This window comes from Protopterus annectens, chromosome 13.part0, assembly GCF_019279795.1.
Source record: "Protopterus annectens isolate FY-2018-M chromosome 13.part0, PAN1.0, whole genome shotgun sequence".
NCBI classification, from domain to species: domain Eukaryota; kingdom Metazoa; phylum Chordata; order Ceratodontiformes; family Protopteridae; genus Protopterus; species Protopterus annectens.
Window position 1 is genome coordinate 575,347,890 of NC_056747.1, and position 7,500 is coordinate 575,355,389.

Sequence of the window (7,500 nt, forward strand, 5' to 3'; positions counted from 1 at the left end):
CAGAATTTTTCTTTATGACAGGAACCAACTGCAAGAGTGTTAATGTGATCTATTTAGCCCAGTGCGGAGCATGTGATGCGTTTTACGTAGGTAAGACGAACAGAGAATTCAGGTTTCGCATTAGGGAACACATATATCACATCAGGATTGGCCAGGAACACAATGCCTTAGCTAGACATGGTGCAAGGTATGATTCATCGCACAAGTTCAGTTTCTTTGTTATCCAACATGTACACACTAGCCCTAGAGGAGGGGATCTGGAGGGATATACATTAGAACTAGAACTCAGATGGATCATCCGGTTGAGAGCAGACCATCCACCGGGTTTAAATGACAAGATAAATATACAGACTATATTAAAGAAACGAAGGCTGAGGGTAACAGGGAAATAAATGAGACATATATACTAGGTAAATACCTCTGATACACTTTATTAGTGTTTGGCACCAACTATCAATACTTCTTGACGATATTTTGGTTATATTAGGACATGTTATCGGTTGAGCTGACAGTATATGGCACTAATGCAAATTTATTATTATGTTAAGATGTTTACATTTGCTACAATAACAAATATAATAATAATATAAAACTTCTTATTAGATAGTATGGTTAGTTTGACAGGTATAGTTCACATTGATAGTAGGAGTTACAGGATTATTAAACATTAGATGTTCTTCGTTCCACATTGCTGCAGTCCTTACTATTGGGTAGTCCGCTGTCCAGTCGGCCCGAATACCAGAGTATATGGCTGACGTCGGTCAGGGCGCATTAGACTGACGTCAGTACGTCAGGGTACTAATGCGCATGACCGACGTCATATCCTCAGTCTTTTTTGCCGCATGGTCCGATGCAGAAGCAGTTTTGCGAGTGCAGGTTGGCGTTCTGAAATATTTCCGAAACCGGAGTTTCAGACCGAATCAGAGTTGGCTAAGTACCCGCTAGGGAACATTTTGGTTTTTCTTGCCTCAGTATTTAACCGGATGTCAGAAAAAGTGAATAACTGTATTTCTTGTGGGAAACAGATACCTCATAGGGATTACCATACGTTGTGTATACCTTGTTTAGGGCCTGAGCACGGCGTTGTTGGATGCCTTGTGCCTAGGTTTAACAAACGCACTATTAAGAGGAGGTTAGACTGTGCCAGGTTAGTGTTTGGGAAGCGTTGCAATTATAAAATGCCGCCGGATGCTCCGGCCCGCTTCCCAAGAAGCGCAAGGACAAAACAGCGAAGCCTAGGGTTGATGAACCGCAGTCCCGGACGCCGGTTCTTTAGAAGGCTCAGTGGAGCCAGAGGTTTTGCCAGGAGTTTCTATGGAGTCTCAGGCAGAAACTTTACTGTTACAGGATGTGCCTTCTCAGGAGGTAGGCCAGGCTGAGGGGCTTCTCAGGTAACTGTTCTTCCCTCTCTTCCCAAGGTAGTTAGAGCCTCTCCTTCTGTTGCCAAAACTTCTTTGAGAGGTAGGCCAAGTTCAGCTTCAGTGGGGGCTTCTCCTAGCATTTCGGGTTCTGTACCTAAGAAACATATGCTTAAAATGGCAGAAGATTTGATTACTATGATTAGAGGTTCTATGCCCCCTCCTGATAAGAGGCCTAGGGTGGAACCGAGTTTGATAGTTTTGAACAGTGTTCAGAGGCTTCTGAGTCTTCTATGGAAGATTTGCAGGAGTATCCTCCTTATTCTGATTCTGATGTGGATGATTCCACTCCTACAGCTTCTCCTCCTGAGGATTTCTCATTTTCAGAGACTCTGCATTCCATGAGGGAGCACTTTAAATGGGAGGGCCAGGATTACTCTGATTCCAGGAAAAGGCTTAGGGAATTCTTGTTTTACCCCAGCATAGGCCCTTAGCTATTCCTCCTGTGTTGAATGTGGTGGAAGATGTTTTTGCAGAGGCTTCCCTGAACCCTGATTCTTTGCCTCCTGCTCCTGTTAAACCTGATAGGTACTATAGGGTGCCCAAGCTCATAAGTATTTGTTTAAGAGTCCTAGGGCGGACCCAGAAACTGTTTCTCAGGGGCCTAAAGGTGTTAAGGCCTCTGTGGTTAAAAATCCTGTTCCCACTGATAAAGAGGCAAGGGCTTTGGATAGGTGGGGAAAGAAAGTGTATACTTCTTCCACTCTAGCCATGAGGCGTTGAATTGTCAGTTTCACATGCTAAAATATCAAAATTATCTCCTTTCACAATTGAAATCTAAGGTGGATGCTTTGGCGGAAGGTATTGAGTGTAAAGAGTTGCTGGATTTGGTTCATGTGTCTGAACAAGTGGGTAAGCATTCTTTGCAATGTGGTTTTGATGCTGTACAGGCCTCCTCGAGGGTGGCTGCCACTAGTTCTGTTCTTCGCAGGCATGCCTGGTTGAGGGATCAGAATTTAGCTGAGCATGTTAAGACAAGGATTTTGGATGCTCCTTTACAGTCTGATGTGTTGTTTGGTTCGCCTGTGGAAGCAGTTTTAAAGAAAATGGAGGACAAAGCTAAGTCTATGCAACCTGTTAAAGATTTTTTGCAGGTGCAGCCACCGAAGTTTAGTAGAAATTGGCCTGCTAAGGGGTGGACATATCCTGCTTATGATTCCCAGTCTAGGGGTAGGTCTAGACGTGGTAGGGGCAGAGCTCAAGGTTCTTTTAGGCCTAGAACAGGAGTTCACCTGCTCAGACTTCTGGTGAGGGCAGGGGTCAGTCCTTTCGTAAACAGACCCAATGACCTGCCTTTTCAGCTGCCAGTAGATTCTCGCCTGGCAGCTCCTTTGGGAGGAAGACTGTCTCTTTTCAAAGAAAATTGGGATTTAATTACTCAAGACAGATGGGTGTTGGATATCATTCACCACGGTTACAGGTTTTATTTCCATACATTGCCCCTTTCAAAGGCATGCCAGACGTTCCTCCTCCACAAAGAAAAGAGGCTCACAAGCAAATTTCTCAGTTACTCCAGATGGGGCCATTCAGCCAGTCCCTGTATCAGAAAGGGGCCTAGGATTTTATTCTCGCCTGTTCCTAGTACCAAAGAAGGGGAACACGTGGAGACCAATTTTGGATTTATCTCTCCTCAACACTTATCTGGACATTCCCAAGTTCAAGATGTTGACGTTACAACAGCTTTTACCTCTGCTGGGCAAAGATCACTGGATGGTAACTTTAGATCTCAAGGAAGCTTACCTTCATGTGCCTATAAGGCTAAGTTGCAGGAAGTATCTGCGTTTCGAGCTGGAAATTCTCATTATCAGTTCTCTGCATTGCCCTTTGGCTTATCTACTGCGCCCAGAGTATTCACAAAGGTTCTGGCTCCAGTGATAGCTTACTTCAGGCTACAAGGAATTCAAATCTATCCTTACTTGGACGACTGCCTGATTCTGGCTCAAGAAAAGGAAGACCTTCTACAGCATCTGGAATATGTTATAGCAGTGCTAAGATGCCTAGGGTATTCTGTGAACGAAATAAAGTCCAGTCTAGTACCCTCTCAAGACATGTGCTTTCTGGGTGTGAGACTGAATACAGCAGCCCAGATGGCCTTTTTAACCCCGGACAAACAAAAGAGTCTATCACTTTACTTCCATCAACTATCTCATCAGTCCGTGCTGACTGCAAGGACAGTCCTTCAAGCATTAGGGTTCATGGCATCTTGTATTCTGGTGCTTCCCAATGCCAAACTGCATATGAGGAAGCTACAATGGTATCTCAAAATGTATGGACACAGCACTGCCAGGATTTGGACACTGTCATTCAAATAATACCTTGCCTTCAAAAAGAATTTTTGTGGTGGGCTCAGGAATGTCACCTAAACAAGGGACTCTCTGTGACCCGGCCAGAGGCGAGTCAGATTTTAACGACAGATGCCTCGGACATTGCTTGGGAGCTCATCTAAATGGAAAGTGGATACAAGACAAGTGGCCTGCCAGACTACAGCATCTACATATCAACATGAAGGAGATGTTAGCAGTCCAGTTTGCATTAATGGCTTTCAAGGAGTTACTTCTTCCAGGGCAGGTGTTGATTCTAACAGACAACACAACTGTCATGTGGTACATCAACAAGCAAGGGGGAACACATTCTTATCCTCTATGCAGGCAAGCAATGATTTTATGGGAGACTGCGCTAAGCTTGCAACTAACTCTTCAGGCAAGGTTTCTGCCAGGAGCACAGAACTCCTTAGCAGATGTGTTAAGCAGACAAATCATGGATCCCCACGAGTGGAAACTGGATCTTCATGTATTTCAGAAATTGACAGTGTCATGGGGAACTCCAGACATAGATCTGTTCGCTTCTCCACTAAACCACCAGCTGCCAAAGTTTTGCACAAAGGGGTTTCATCGCACAGCTTGGAAAGTGGATGCTCTGTCTTTCAGTTGGAAAAACCTTCATGTGTATGCCTTTCCACCTCTGCCTCTTCTTCCAAAGGTGCTATTAAAAGTCAGACAAGACAAGCCAAGGATGATTTTGATAGCTCCAGATTGGCCTCGGCAACACTGGTACCCACTACTAAGGAGTCTGGTAAGGAAGCCTCCATGGCCTTTACCTTTGATTCCTCATCTGTTATCTCAGAAGGACGGTCATCTGCTCAATGTCAAGCTTCACTCTCTTCATCTAACAGCCTGGCATATTCTGTGTTGAAACACAGCAGGTCTCAACTTCCTCAACAAGTTTTAAATGTGATTATGGAAGCTAGAAGACCTAGTACAAGGAAAGTGTACGCAGAAAAATGGAAGAGATTTTTATTTTGGAGTACAGCAAAGAATTTGGAGGTTTCTGAGCCTAATTTGAGTGTGGCTCTTCAATATCTTACTGAGTTATTGGACAAAGGTTTGTCCTTCTCTTCCATTAAGATTCATGCTGCAGCACTTTCAGCTCACTATGATTGTGACCCACCATTGTTTTCGCATCCTTTGTTCAAGCAGTTTCTTAGAGGGGCAAAGAATATAAGACCCCCAATGAGAGCTCCTACTCCTGCTTGGGATCTCAATTTTGTGTTGGAAAAACTTACTCTACAACCTTTTGAGCCTGCGGCTACTGCTGAATTGAAATACTTGTCATGGAAGACTGCTTTTCTGTTGGCTATTACTTCTGCAAGAAGGGTGTCTGAGTTGCAGGCCTTTATGGCAGTAGAGCCCTTTTTGATTTTCCATAAGGATAGGGTATCATTACGTACTAATCCTTCCTTTATGCCTAAAGTGGTTTCTAGTGTGGCTTTAAACCAAACTATTCATTTGCCTACTTTTATGCAGACCCCCAAAATAAAGGGGAAAAGATTTTGCACACTTTAGATGTACACAGGCAATTGCGTTATTATTTAAGCAGGACTAAGGATTTTAGGCAGTCTCAGCAGTTGTTTGTTTCTTTTGCTTTGAGTTCAGGGCAAGCCTGTGTCAAAACAAACTATTTCTAGGTGGATTGGGTTTTGCATTGCATTTTGTTATTCCCATCATGGCAAGGAGATTCCAGCTGGGATTAGGCCTCATTCCACTAGGGCTACTGCCACTTCAACAGCATTTCTAAGGGGGGTGGCAACTAGGGATATTTTGGAGGCAGCTACTTGGAGTTCAGTGCATACTTTCTCTAAGCATTATCACCTTCCTATCTACTCTAAGTCTAGGGCTGGTTTTGCCACAGCTGTTTTGCAAGGCATGTTGTCAGCTCCTACTTCTTTATGATTTGCCAGCCTCCCTTACCTCTGCTTTGGGATTCTACCCAATAGTAAGGACTGCAGCAATGTGGAGCGAAGAACATAGTACTGTTTTGTACCTACCATAAATGTAGATGTTCGAAGATCGACATTGCTGCAGTCCAATTTACCCTCCCTCCTTCCCCTCTGTGTTTAGGGGTGGTTGTGTAGGTGAGGTTATATGTTGATATTTTTGTATATATTTTTGTATATATTGTACATAATTTTGGTGCAGGTATTTTGGGCCTTGTCTTTTTAGGGTCTTCTGACATCTGGGGCAAGAAAAGACTGAGGATATGACGTCGGTCATGCGGATTAGTACCCTGACGTACTGACGTCAGTCTAATGCGCCCTGACCGACGTCAGCCATATACTCTGGTATTCGGGCCGACTGGACAGCGGACTACCCAATAGTAAGGACTGCAGCAATGTGGATCCTCGAACATCTACATTTATGGTAGGTACAAAACTGTACTTTTGTTTGGATACCTTTGATAGATCTTTATGTACTCCACTTTGATAATAGAGCAATAGTGTTAGTTTGTTTTAGCTGTAGGGGCAAATGTGGTTTCTAGATATGTATAAATGATTTTATAATAAGTTTCAATTTTTTATATATAATAGTTATAGATTTTCTAGTTTTGGATATGTTAGTATATATATTTGTTTTTAGATGTTTTATTAAGCGCTTCATACGGTTCTTGAAAATTAATGTATGTCTTTTTAAGCTATATATGCATTCCATTAAGCATGACGTTTTTATTGATTTTTATTGGTTTCAATTAATTAATGATGGGAGTTGGATATATAAATGACTGTTTCTGGTGGGTTTGAATACAGTCTGATGAAGCCAAGGAGGTGAAAGCGCTAACTGTGCCCAATAAAGAACGTTCGTTTATACTCTTTTGTGACCAGCGTGATATTTTACAGATTCGTACTGCATTTGATGCCTTGAGGAGCCTGCCTGTATTTCAGTTACCTTATATGAGTACTTGGATTGTTTATTTGCGTTGGGTAACTGATATTTTATCTGCTTGGGTTTGGACTATTGCTTTTAGTATATATATATATATATATATATATATATATATATATATATATATATATATATGTGTGTATATATATATATATATATGTATATATGTGTGTATATATATATATACACGCAGCTGGCTACCCTTAGGCCTTACCCCAAAGGCCAGAAGGGTGGGAAGATGTGGTTCCGTAAACAATCTCAAGGGACTTCGCCTGACGCACAGAGTCGTTTTCCTACCAAAGGCAGAGGTGGGAATAACAATGGTAGACGTCGCCCTAGGGGCAGGGGGGGTCCGCAGAACCAGGGCAATCGGGACGCCTTTCCTGACAAGCCCTTTCAGCATCCCTGAGGTGTTGCCCGACTGCCCATCTTCGGAGGCAGTCGGGGGAAGATTGTCACTGTACCCAGAAGCCTGGCTATCCCTGACTCAAGACAAATGGGTACAGTCCATCATTTCGGGCTATTCTATCCCCTTTCTTCGTTTTCCAAATCAGTCAAAAAATCCCTTCCAGATGTTCCACCGCTCAAAGGGATATAGCAGCTTTGGAAATTTCAAAACTGCTTGCAAAAGAGCAATTCAGCCAGTGCCAGCAGACCAACAAGGATCCGAATCTACTCAAGGTTCTTTTTAGTTCCAAAGAAAACAGGGACTGGAGACCGATTTTGGATCTCAGTGTCTTGAACAAATCAGTCAAGAAAACAAGATTTGATGGTCACGCTGCAATCCATTCTTCCCTTTTGGGCAAAGGAAACTGGATGTGCTCTATAGACCTTCGGATGCGTACTATCACATAAAATGAACAGAC

At 43.0% G+C, this 7,500-nt stretch overlaps 1 protein-coding gene across 2 annotated transcripts in view; it reads left to right on the forward strand.

The window, feature by feature from the left end:
• RABGEF1 (RAB guanine nucleotide exchange factor 1) overlaps positions 1-7,500 on the forward strand; it is a 587,842-nt gene that overhangs the window by 333,402 nt on the left and 246,940 nt on the right. The window lies entirely within an intron of this gene.